General features: G+C 42.5%; 1 long non-coding RNA gene across 1 annotated transcript in view; it reads right to left on the bottom strand.

The window, feature by feature from the left end:
* Window positions 1–228: 228 nt before the first annotated feature.
* The window catches only part of LOC103784842 (uncharacterized), a 28,591-nt gene continuing 15,081 nt past the window's right edge, over window positions 229–13,738 (bottom strand). The window contains exon 3 of the long non-coding RNA XR_610529.5: window positions 229–10,957. This is a non-coding gene — a long non-coding RNA (uncharacterized LOC103784842). The remainder of the gene's footprint in view (window positions 10,958–13,738) is intronic.

Here is a 13,738-nt window from a genome sequence, read left to right on the forward strand (position 1 = left end):
GAAAAGAGAAGAGAAAAAAGAAAAGAAAAGGTGTTTGGATGGTTTCCTATTGATGGCAGAAAGAAATTTTGAATGGTTCACCTTCCTGCCAAATCCCTTCATGACCTGGCACTCACATTCATTTTTTCCCTCCTCCCATTGCCCACACACCCCAGGCATTATTTCCAAACTCTATGGTCTTCCCTGTGTCTGAAACTTTCTTCCCCCATCTCTGCCTGTCAGATCTTCTTTCTTTTTTTTTACAGTTTACTTTTGTTTTTTTAATTTTATTATTATTATACTTTAAGTTTTAGGGTACATGTGCACAACGTGCAGGTTTGTTACATATGTATACGTGTGCCATGTTGGTGTGCTGCACCCATTAACTCGTCATTTAACATTTGGTATATCTCCTAATGCTATCCCTCCCACCTCCCCCCACCCCACAACAGGCCCTGGTGTATGATGTTCCCCTTCCTGTGTCCATGTGTTCTCATTGCTCAATTCCCACCTATGAGTGAGAACATGCAGTGTTTGGTTTTTTGTCTTTGCAATAGTTTGCTGAGAATGATGGTTTCCAGTTTCATCCATGTCCCTACAAAGGACATGAACTCATCATTTTTATGGCTGCATAGTATTCCATGGTGTATATGTGCCACATTTTCTTAATCCAGTCTATCATTGTTGGACATTTAGGTTGGTTCCAAGTCTTTGCTATTGTGAATAGTGCTGCTATAAACATACCTGTTAATCATCCTTCAAGATCACCCAGCAAGTCGATAATTCCTACTAGCCAGCCCACGCAGTGCTATGAAGCCTAAGCTGGCACTTCCAGGCAGGGAAAAGTGTTCCTTCCCTTCAGTAGCTACAGAGACATGTACACACCCTTGACAGCAGCCATCTTTTTGTCAAGTGTGGTGGATTTTTATGACTGCCCAGAGTTGCCAGATAAAATACATGGTGCCTAGTTACATTTGAATTTCAGTTAAACAAGAGATAATTTTTTACTACGTCTTGTGTAATAATTACCTGAGTGTCCTGTATTTTTTTACTTGCTAAATCTGGCAGTGCTATGCCTTTCTCCAGTGAGATTCAGCTTCCTAAAGACAAAGACTGTGTCGTTCCAGCTTTGTGTGTGCGGTACCTAGGACATTACCAGGGACTTAGTGAAGGTTTGGTTATGAATCATTGCATGAATGACTGCACCGAACTCTCCTACGAGATAACATAGCATTTCAACTAAGATCATGAGTACAGTTCTATTTCTACCTAGAAATGCAGGTTTGGAAGGGGGAAAGATCATGTGTTCAAATATAATACACTCATAATCTATAGACTGGTCCTGAAGGAAGGAGCAAAGGCATCTGTATTATTCTCTATCTTGTCTTTAACACATAGAATAACAACTCACATACTGCATGGTTTCCCTATAATTTATGAGTCTGCAATCTGCTCCCACACAGATTGCATTATGAAGGTGAGAACTTACACTCAGTCCAAAGCCAGGCAGAATAAATAGCAACAGCAGCCAAGAGCGAATCTACTCCATGTTGAGACTTGTTCTGTCTCTATTAATCAGGCTGATAATTAATCACTGTGTTTGGGTTTAAAGTTTTCCTGTGAGGGCAGAGTGCAGTAGCAGAAGAGTCAATCACAGGCTCTGAAGTTGGACAGACCTAGGTTTGCAGTTATGACTCAGCTACTGCCAAGCTAAAGACCTCTCTGGGGCTCAGCTTTCTTACCTGTAAACCAGGTTATAATGGCTACCTCCAAGAGGTCACTCTGAGTATTAAATGAGGTAAGGTACATGAAGTGTTTTGTAGGGTCCCTGCCCATAGCAGGTGTTCAAGAGTGGTAATGATGATGGTGATGAGGATGATTGTATTTTCATTTCTACTTTTCCAGCTAGATTTACAATCTCCTTTAACATATTAACTGCTTTATTTGTTTTTTACTTCCTTTTGTTTTTTGAGAAAGGATCTCCCTCTGTTTCCCAGGTTGGAGTGCCTCGGTGTGATCATAGCTCACTGCAGCCTCCACTTCCTGGGTTCAAACAATCATCTCACCTCAGCCTCCTGGGTGGCTGGGACATGCCACCATGCCTGGCTAATTTTTTTATCTTTTCTAAAGATGGGGTCTGACCATGTTGACCAGGCTGGTCTTGAATTCCTGGGCCCAACTGCTCCTCCTGCCTTGGCCTCCCAAAGTGCTGGGATTACAGGCATGAGCCACTGTGCCCAGCCCTTTACTTCTTTTATATTCCCCAGAAACCTCTACTGTAAAACACAACGAAGAGTAGTTATCCTGTATACATCCAAAAAGACCAAAGTTTAGAAAATTCTCAGCGTTCCGCCTGCCTCAGCCTCCCAAAGTGCTGGGATTACAGGCGTGAGCCACCGGACCACTTGAGGTCAGGAGTTCGAGATCAGCCTGACCAACATGGTGAAACCTTGTCTCTACTAAAAATACAAAAATTAGCCAGGCATGGTGGCACACGCCCGTAATCCCAGCTACTTGGAATGCTGAGGAAGGAGAATTGCTCAAACCCAGGAGGCAAAGGTTGCAATGAGCCGAGATGGTGCCACTGCACTCCAGCCTAGACAACAAAGCGAAACTCCGTCTCAAAAACAAACAAACAAAAAATTCTCAGTGTTTTAGTGCCTTTCATAAAGCTGACAATATTTAACCACCGTAGAGTAAGGTAAGAACAAAAATTAACCTTTGTAGGTGACGAGTGGACTGCAAATTGTCTTCCCTAAATCACTGATAGACTGAGTTTGGGCAGATAAGAGACATGAAAGAAATAAAGAAGTAGGCACTTCTTAAAATAGAGAAGGACGATTTTGGCATAAAAACTCCTCTTCCCACATTTCCCACCAAGACATTCTATTGGATACACGCCCTAACCACAGGCACCAACTATTGCTAACACATCTCAAAATAGATGGTGGTTGCCCAGCCATTCAAGAAAAGAGTTCAAAGTGATTGACAGTCTACTCTGGGCAAACGAACACTCACCATGGAGAAGCTAGTCTCCAGTTTTAGTCCTTATTCGCTCCTAGCTTAATTTAACTGCAGCTATCATTTCATTTGTTTTTCCATAATAAAATAACTTAACCCTAGCAAAGTCCTCATTGGCACCTGCCAATGTCACCCCTGCCCCAAAGCCTCTTCTTGGAACTCTGTGGCTTTGGACAGTTTACTTTGTCTGTAAGGTAAATTTTTAACTGAGCCAGCTTCTCCCCAGTGCTAAGTGTAAGTCTAGGAAAGACTACAGTGGTCTATTTTTTTCTAGCCATTTTAGCACCCATTCTAGGTCAGCTTCTATGTGTACTCAAGCTGATGAAACTAAGAAGGATCCAAAGGTTGAGGTTTGGCTCTCATTAGCCAGAAAATCCACTGACATCTTCCTTTTTACAAGACTTGGAAACTGAAAGGAACTTGACAGCTGGAAGACATTCAGTAATTGTTGGTTGTGCCACTGCTGTTGTGCTGATTATCACTGCCATGGGGAAAATGAATGTATCAGAATTATTCCATCCTTGTCTCTGTCTTTGACTGGGCCTAGCAATGCCATCTACCCTGCCACTCTCTCTATTTGGTGAAGAGAAAACTAAGACACAGGAAGGGAGAGGAAAAAGGATTAGCTAAGAGTAATGGCCTGGATTGTTCTATATGCAAAGTGAGAGTGCAGAATAACAGCTTCCCAACTTTTCTCTACTGTTTGCTTATTCGATCACCCTGTGTATGTAGTTTGTATGAGGAGCTTAGTCATCTTACATAATTTAAAGAGGTCCAGATGCCTTAAATTATATGAATAGTTATTCATTTCCCTATGATAAACACTGTCGGTTCCCAGTGGTCTTTAAAATGCAAACATCCTACGTGTACCATAAATCTCTAACACTTTTTTAAAGTTAAGTTCCTTTAGAAAAAAAGAAAGAAAGAAATATCTGGAAAACAATTTAAAGTTGGAGATCAAATGGAAGAAAGGTAGTAGTGAAGTGGGGACAGAAAAGGATGCTGAGAGGGTGGTGGTGAGGCAGGGACAGAGAAGATACTCTCCACCGACTTTATAGTTTCACCTCTGGGCTACCCCCTGGAAGTGAGAAGTCAGTGGATTCCATTGGGAGCCAAATCTGCCACATACAGATCAAAAAAGCTCTGTACCTGTGGCAACTGTGGCTTCTCACAGCATCTGATTGCCCTGTTCTCAGGAGAACTGGAAGAAACAGCCCTGAGTCTACTCTAGGGATATTACTGAGAACATTGCAAATCACACCACATCTGAACAGATTTATCCTGGTTTCAGCAAGAGGAATTCTTCTTCTTCTTCAGAGTAGCTGGTTTTTACTTCGTGGACACTATGAACCATGAAGCTGAGCACAATTCTCATAGTGGATGCTGTAATGTTCCCTAAATCCCCACTACCAAGTAGAAGGTCTCAACCACTGCTTACTGTGGCTATTGGCGGCTAATGGCTCTCAGCTGCCCCACTTCTCCCAAGAATGACCCTTGTCTGATGGGAGTGCTTTGTCTAAAAGGTTACGACGCTTCCAAAGGCATCCATAGTCGATGACTCATTTTGGGGTACAAAAGGCCCCCATTCCTTTCAGGATGGAGACTACAATCCTTAACATGGTTACAGGGCCATATGTGATCTCATCTCCATCTACTTCTCTACCTTCATCTCATAACCCTCTGACCCCCACCTATACACACACACACACACACGCACACACACACAGGCACGCACATGCACACACAGAGACGTGCCACACTGGCTTCTTTCCAATATGGAAAGGTGGTGAGTTTGGTTGGGCATGGTGGCTCATGCCTGTAATCCTAGCACTCTGGGAGGCAGGGGTGGAAGGATTGCTTGAGGCCAGGAATTCAAGACCAACCTGGCCAACATAGTGAGACCCTGTCTCTATTTTTTAAATTGAATAAATAAAAGAAAGGCAGTAGGTGCTTTCCTACCACAGGGCCTTTTTTACATGCTGTTTTCTCCTTCTGCTATGCTTCTCCCTGTACCCTGTTTGCCTATTTACCTTTAGCCCAAAGCACTCCCCCTCCAGGAAGCCTTCCATGATTCCTCAGGTTATAAAAGGGCCCCTCGCTTTTACATTTTAACGGCACGATGTAGCTCTCCTGCCACTTACTGCACATTTGCAACTTGACATCTACTTCTGGGTTTTTTTGTTTTTGTTTTTGTTTTTTTCTGAGACAGAGTCTCATTCTGTCACCCAGGCTTGAGTGCAGTGGTGTGATCTTGGCTCACTGCAACACCCACCTCCCAGGTTCAAGCTATTCTCGTGCCTCAGCCTCCCGAGTAGCTGGGATTACAGGCACACACCACCACGCCTGGCTAATTTTTTTGTATTTTAGCACAGATGGGGTTTCACCATGTTGCCCAGGGTGGTCTAGAATGCCTGAGCTCAGGCAATCCGCCCACCTCAGCATTCCAAAGTGCTAGGATTACAGGTGTGAGTCACCGTGCCTGGCTCTCCTGTTGTTATTTGATTAAGACCTATTCCCTTTTATTAAGCTATGTACTCCACAGGGCTTTAATTTCTTTCTCACCACTGTACCTGTCCCCAAATATATGCCAATATCAGGCACATGGTGGGCACGCAATGAATACTGATTCACTAAGTAAGTAAATCAGGCTGTGGTAACCTCCCTCAGCCAGCTGCATTTATACTGACAGGCAGCATAGCACAATAGTTAACTGAGTATGTGAACTCTGAAACCACACAATTCTGGATTAGGTCCTGGCTCTGCCATCTCAAGCTGTGAAGTTTGGGGCAAGTTAATTCACATTATTGTGGCTCAGCTTCCTCCTCTGTAAAATGAGGTAATAGTTCTGTATTTCATTGAATCCAGGATGCCTTTGATTACAATACACACCATGTACTACAATGAAAAACAATCCTATTACATTAGAATCCAATGCTTACTCAGACTTTTTCCATACAAAACTACCATCTGTTCCAGCAATAGGACTGGTGAAGCCGCATTTCCTAGAGAAATGCTCCACTGTGCATGCCTCATCTAACTCCCAGCTCCATCTTGGAGACTTTCTTCCATGCCGTTGGCACCCATTCTGCAAGATGATCTGAACAGCAGGTGTCAACAGAAGGTTTCAGACAAGAACCAGGAACATATAAACAACAAGTAACCCAACACATGCCGTATCAGCAATGTTCATAATTCACCTGAACTGCTGAAAATATGAACAGCTCTGGCCAAGTGCAACACCCCCAGTATCTCCATCGGCACTTCCACTCTACTGACAGTAATAATAAGAGACCATGGCTTGTAAGATGCATCTCAATTTCAGAAAAGTTAAGATATGAAAATAGTCGGTAAATTTATGAACTACGGTAGATCTTAGGTTGTTGTGAGAATTAAGTACATTAAAGTATATAAATTTTATATATTCAAAATTTGGGATCCATGGAGAGTTCCTTTGGGCACAATCTGTTCCTGTGAAACCTTAAACATACAATAATAAATCATCATTATCTCCAAGCAGATATTACTGCCTCTGCCAGGCAGTCTTCCACCAAGTGTCCTCTCTCTTGGCACCTCTAGAAGGACCAAGCCAACTGATGTCTCCCCCAAACAGTCAGCACAGCTATCGGAGAAATCTATTTTCTTTTTTTTTTTTCTTTTCTTTTTTCAGACAAAGTCTCTCTTTGTCGCCCAGGCTGGAGTGCAGTGGTGCCATCTCAACTCACTGCAACCTCTGCCTCCGGGGTTCAAGCAATTCTCCTGCCTCAGCCTCCCGAGTAGCTGGGACTACAGGTATGTGCCACCGCAACCAGCTAATTCTTGTGTTTTTAGTGGAGAAGAGGTTTCACCATGTTGGCCAGGCTGGTCTCGAACTCCTGACCTCAGGTGATCCACCCACCTCGGCCTCCCAAAGTGCTGAGATTACAAGCATGAGCCACCACGCCTGGCTAGATGAATCTATTCTTTCATTCTGTGTACTAATGGAAACAATTTGGAGCCTGGAGACATTCAGGCTTGTTCAGTTGTGCAGTGGTGGGATTACAACTGCCCACTAGAATATTGGTGCCATCAAGGAAGGAATTTTCACCTGCTTATTCACTGCCATATCCTCAGTGCCCAGAAGTGTGGCTGGCACTTGGCACCAACTGCATAAAGTTGAATGAATGATGGAATAATTTCATAATATTTGCAAGAGTTAATAATGGTGGGCTGAGATAATTCACACTGCAGAGGATATGATTCATAGCTGAGTCAAATGTAAAAAAGGCTTTGATCTTGAGTCTCTCCTTTTCCATGGAAGTCTTTAAAATATCCCAGTTTTATGGGACAATCTTAGTGGAAATAAACTTAGTAAGTTGAAATTACATAATTAATTATATACTATGTCAATTATAATTACTTATTGATCCAAGGCTCATCATGGATCACCTGGCAACAGTGAACAAAAAAAAAAAAGTAGCAGGTGTTTGGACTTAGTTCGTGCTTGCTCATTCATTAGATGAGGATTCCCGCCCCCTCACCCCCACCGCCCACCTGGAAATCCTAAGCAGTTTTATTTGGCTCAGAAATTGAAAGCTGCAATCCAAGGGCTTCAGACACCTCTGTTTCTCTTTCTGGCTTCTGGCCTGGAAGATATTTTATTGTTAAGCTGCTTTTCCATATATCTAATCCTATTTATTAGAAGTTGATTTTATATTTTAAGTTTCAGTCTTCTAATGATGCAGTTTTACACAATGGATAAAAAACACAGACTGAAGTCAGCCTCTCACAGCTTGGATCGCAGCTCCATAATTTACTAGCTGTGTGACACTGAGCACATTACTTAACCTTTCCGTGCTTTAGTTTCAGAATCTGTAAAATAGGAATAAATATAGTACTTACATTACTAGATTGTAATGAGGATTAAACAAATAAGCAATGCCTTCAACACACTAAGTGTCACATAACTGGTAAATGAATAAATAAATAAAATACACTTCGGTTCCCAAAAAGCTTTTCTTAACAATTGATTATATGATAGTTTAGGCATGTGATAGAAGTTACTATAAACAGGTTTATATCAGACTTGTATTTGCACGTCTAGTGAAAACATAAATGTAGCTCCTACATGAAGGCTTGATTTTTTTTCACAGACTGTTCTGGTGGAGTATGGTCTAAGGTCTTTGGTGGCATACGACAGAAACTCACACTGGCTACCTTAAGCAAAGCCATTAGAGGGGCTGGCTAGAATCAAGCTACACAGAAAGAACAGGAATCAGGTATTTCCATTTCTGGGGATTTCAAGAACAGGGATCCATGATGAGTTCGTTTGGGAATAATCCCAAGAAGATTTTCCCTCTTGCATCACTCCCTTGGAGATCTAAAATCTGTGAGAAATCACACGCCCACCTTCGGGGCTAATGGTTGAGAGCAGATGTGGGACCTGGGTGGCTGGTCCCAACAGGATTGCAGGGCATGAAGGACAGAGTTATACAAAGGAAAAGCAGAACACTATTCTCAAAGAAGTGGGGAAAGTTGCTAGGCAGGCCAAAGTAGCAGCTGTCCACCATATGAAGAAAAACGGAGGGAGGGCAGTGTTCTCTAAAATCCTGTTTATGTTTGCACTGTAGGCCTTTCCAAAAATTTAAATATGTTTCTCTCCTCAGAGGGTACTCCCTGAGAGGCTGTCTCATGCTCCTCATCCTCCAAGCATTCATGCAAAAAGAGCAAGAATCTAGCAATCATCATAAATTGCTTTCTCTGACCTAATGAAGCAGATCTCCAGTTGTTTGTGTTGCATTAATTTAAATACTAATCTTTGAAATACAGTTTCATAATATCAATAATTTCTAGTTCAACCAAAACAACATTATGCTAAACTTTCAGAATTCAGCAAATGATAAGGTTACAAAAGCACTTCACATATTCATGAATCTTCTTTTTAGTTGGGTTGGTTTTGGCTGTAAGAACTAGAACACATAACTTGAAGTTGCTTAAGCCAAATAAAAATGAACCTGTGCACGTAACTGGATATCCAGATGGAGAACAGGCTTCAGGGAACTTAATCCAGTAGTCCCAGCTCCACACCTGAGCAACTACCAGGATGCTTTCTGCCCTTGTTTTCTCTCTGTGTTCATCTCTGGCTGGAAGCAGGATGGCTACAAAATTTCTAGACCTCGCCACTACACACAAAAATATCTGGATAAAGATAAGATCATTTCTTTTCTTATTACTATTATAAATAGAGATGGGGGTCTCACCTTGTTGCCCAGGCTGGTCTCTTAAGTCCTGGGCTCAAGCCATCTGCCCGCCTCGGCTTCCCAAAGTTTTGAAATTACAGGCGTGAGCCACCACACCTGGTCAAGATCGTTTCTTTATTCGGGTATCAGGAATAAGGTAACTTTCCCTGGAATCCTCCAGCAAACCTTCCTCTCATTTCATTGGCCCAGATTGGGTCATGTGCTCAGTCTTAAAATAACCCAGTGGCCACGGCAGTGTCATCTGCTAACTGGCTTGATGAAATTTTATTTTATTTTTTCTTTTCCTTTTCTTTTACTTTTGAGACAGAGTCTCGCTCTGTTGCCTAGGCTGGAGTGCAGTGGCGCAATCCGGGCTCATTGCAACCTCTGCCTCCCAGGTTCAAGTGATTCTCCTGCCTCACCCTCCCAAGTAGCTAGGACTACAGGCGTTTATTACCACCACCACACCTGGCTAATTTTTGTATGTTTAGTAGAGACGGGGTTTCACCATGTTGCCCAGGCTGGTCTCGAACTCCTGACTTCAGGCGATCTGCCATTCTTGGCCTCCCAAAGTGCTGGGATTACAGGCATGAGCCACTGCTCCCGGCAAACACAGACACACACACACACACACACACACACACACACACACACACACTAATCATGCCTGGCCCCCACTCACAGGCCACTAGACAGTAAAAAAGAGGAGGGATATATGTTAAAGAGAAAATAGGATAGGCATTTGTCTTCCCCACCAGCGCTCCAATATCTGGACCTCACTGCTGCCCACCCCCATGTTTGAGAAATTTAAGATTCAGTAGAAGACAGGGGCCACTTCCCACCAACAATGCTGAAGACACCATGAGCTTTCTGCTCCCTCGAATCGGACTTGTAGCAGAGGCTACACCGATCACACATACCTGACTCAGGTTCTTTTCAGAACCCATGATGCAAAGAGCCAGGAACCACCTGGAAAATCCATTTGAGTGGCAGGTGGTGGCTAGTTTACAGGGACAGCCGTGGCAGTAGCAATGGGACATCCAGTACGGGGTTGCCAGATTTAACATGAAAATACAAGAGGTCCAGTTAAATCTGAATTTCAGATAAACAACTTTTTCTTTTTTTTTTTTTTTTTTTTTTTTGAGATGGAGTCTCGCTCTGTCCCCCAGGCTGGAATGCAGTAGTACCATACCAGCTCACTGCAATCTCCAGCTCCCAGGTTCAAGCGATTCTCCTGCCTCAGCCTCCCAAGTAGCTGAGATTATAGGGACCCATCACCATGCCCAGCTATAGAGACAGGGTTTCACCATGTTGGCTAGGCTGTTGTCAAACTCCCAAGCTCAAGCAATTCACCCACCTCGGCCTCCCAAAGTGCCAAGAAATCCACCCACCTGGGCCTCCCAAAGTACTAGGATTACAGGCGTGAGCCACCATGTCCAACCTAAGAACAAATATTTTTAGTATAATTTTTTTAGTATGAGTATGCCTGATATATTGTGTGGAACATATTTATGTTCAGAAATATATCATTTATTTAAAATTCCAATATAACTAGGTACCTTGTATTTTGTCTGACAACCCTTATCCAATGGCATCCAGTTTCTGGTAGCAGCAGAGTGTTGAGTGGTGAAGGCAGGAGAGCCCTCATCAGACTGGGTTTATCAGGCATCTTCCAGGCTGCTAAATACCTTCCTGTCTTCTGCTTGGTTTCCAAGCCTACTTCTGCATCATTACCAGAAATTCTGTGAGAATAAATCATACAACGTAAGCTTCAGTTGTCTGCAACTATAAACCCTGGTCATACGAACCTCAACATCCTCTACAAAAATGTGAACCTGTCTTCTAGCACTGAGATCTGTATAAAACACAAAGTGGGGGAAATTTTTGTTTTAAAGCATAAGTAGCATGGTGGAGCCTTCTAAAGTCTGGGCCTCAGGAGAACTGGGTTGTTTGCAAGTTTCTGCTTTGTCAGTGGTTGAAGGAAATTCATGCAATGCTTCCTGCTTCAACTAAGCTAAATGTAAAATGAAAACAATTCTGGAACACTAGATGACTTAAAAATCAAGGATTGTAAAATTCTGGAATAGACGAAACCTTTCCCTTACTAGGACTGTTCCTTTTCCTTTAGCTCTCTCAACTAATACAACTAAATTCTTCCAATAAATAATAATCTCATTATTATTAAGTTTAAGACTATGAATACATTGAAAACCTGTAGTGTGAAAAGCATTGTTTATATTTTTGGCTCCTAAATCATATTGCCTTCCTATTAACTGTCTTACTGTCCCAGAATAATGTATCTTCGTGGTTTTTAATTCCCTTTGGATCGAGGGATGATGCTAATTTACCAGTTGTCATGGAATGGTGTGATTAAGCAATTTAATTAACTAATGGCTGGCAGACTGGAAATACCATCCTTCTGTCTTCTCTAGATCATGAAGGAAGCATGTTGGTTCTTGATCATGAAATTAGCCACCTAGCACGCATGCCAGGGAGTGGTAGGTCTCTTGAGCTAGTGGCTTATAAAGGTTGTTTGCTGAGATTGAGTGGTGCTCCTAAGGTGGACACAGCCTCTCTAGACTCTTCCAGCTTCATCGCCTCACAGCTGGAGCTGCTGACATGGCTCTAGAAACCAAATCTGAGGCAAAGATTCTCCCAATTGAGAACTTCAAATACGAACAGGCTGCTAAAGTATATATAGGTGGAGGGTTGTTTTTCCACCCAGCATCCATCCTTCTTTTCTCACACAGCTTGATTTCCTTACACAAAATATTGCTCCCAAACTATGGGAAAGTTTAAAGAAACAGTAAAACCAAAGCCTGCCTTTGCAGGTTTCTCTGAAGCCTCTTTATGCAGGATGCTACAGAATCTTTGAATCTGCAGAATTGCCTCCAGCCTAGTCAAAGTGGAGGAGCAAGTGACCAAGGTCTGGTACAACATGTGGCCATGGTGACATATGTCAACAGTAACATAGTGACTGATCCACTCAATTAGAGTCAATGGGACACAAATAAAACTTGGGCTAGGACTTCTGGGAAAAAAAACAAAAAATTTTTTTGCTCTTTTTTTCACTGGATTTGAAGTGATAGCAAGTTAGGTTTGGAACTACAGCAACCAAACTGCTACCACAATGAAGAAGCTTGGCTGAAAACAAGACAAATCAGAGAATGTAGAACAAAAAGACAAAAGAAAGACTAGGTCTTGGTAACATGACCCACTTCATCAAGCCATCACGGAAGCCAGACAGTAATCCCCTTTTTGAAATCCCCTTTTCTAGGTCAGTTTGGTTTCTGGTCTTGGAAAAAGAGAGTTCTAACTGATACCACTGGCTTTCCCCCACGTGTAAGGATGAGGCTGTCCAGAATGAATGGTCACAGCCAGGCTCAGGGCCAAGGCCTTAGACTGCTGGATGACGATTAGGCCGTCTCATTTAGGATCTCCTGCTAAGGTAGCACATAATTTCAGGCAATCACTTCACATGAGTGTCTCTGTCTCCTTCCCTGCAAAAGGAAATACTCCTACTTGCCCTAGAGACCCGCATGGTCATAGTGGGGATAGCAATGTGCAAGGAGCAGGTAGGGAAGAGCACTCGGTACAACAGGATTCTGTTCTAAGGTAGTATTCTCGTATTTGCTTCCCAAGCAGCCTGGAAGCTTTACCAGAAGGAGTAGCTTCATTGTTTTTGTCTTTCCTAAAGGGCATGATTTGTTCCAAAATCAGAGTGTTTATAAGACAAATTACCTTTGAATTCATTCACCTTGAAGTTCATTTTTTGCTTCATATTTAAGTTTTTTGTGGTCAAATCATATTTTCCACTAAGAGCTCATGGTTTGTTTTGAAGGAGGAATGGTTAAAAGCTAAACATATCTGTTTGAGTTCTATGAATAATTTAGATACTAATGTTCAACAAGTGTTATTTCACAAAACCACACCCTCAATGTAGGATTAAATTGACCTGCTGGTTTGTTTATTTTTCTTGGGAGGGAGGGGCAGTGCTAGATTATGTTTTGGTTAATCATATTTCTCCAGAGAAGCTGACAATTTCAAAATGCATGTCTTGAAAAAATGACTAAATGTGAATAACACTACATTTTTTTGTAAATTACAAAAGTGATAAATATCCTATAATTTGCAAAGGTGATATTGAAGGAGAGAAAAATCTCGGTGTCTTCACAATTGTTTAAGAATTGTGTTAACAAGGCGAGGCACGGTGGCTCATGCCTGTAATCCCAGCACTTTGGGAGGCTGAGGCAGGTGGATCACTTGAGGTCAGGAGTTCAAGACCAGCCTGGCCAGCATGGCAAAACCCCATCTCTACCAAAAATACAAAAATTAGCTAGGCGTGGTGGTGCACGCCTATAATCCCAGCTACTTGGGAGGCTGAGGTGGGAGGATCACTTGAACCTGGGAAGTGGAGGTTGCAGTGAGCTGTGATCATGCCACTGCACTCCAGCTTGGGCGACAGAGCGAGACTCTGTCTTAAAAAGAATTTAAAAAAAAATTGTGTTAACAACGTGCCTGGT

This window comes from Pan paniscus, chromosome 11, assembly GCF_029289425.2.
Source record: "Pan paniscus chromosome 11, NHGRI_mPanPan1-v2.0_pri, whole genome shotgun sequence".
NCBI classification, from domain to species: domain Eukaryota; kingdom Metazoa; phylum Chordata; class Mammalia; order Primates; family Hominidae; genus Pan; species Pan paniscus.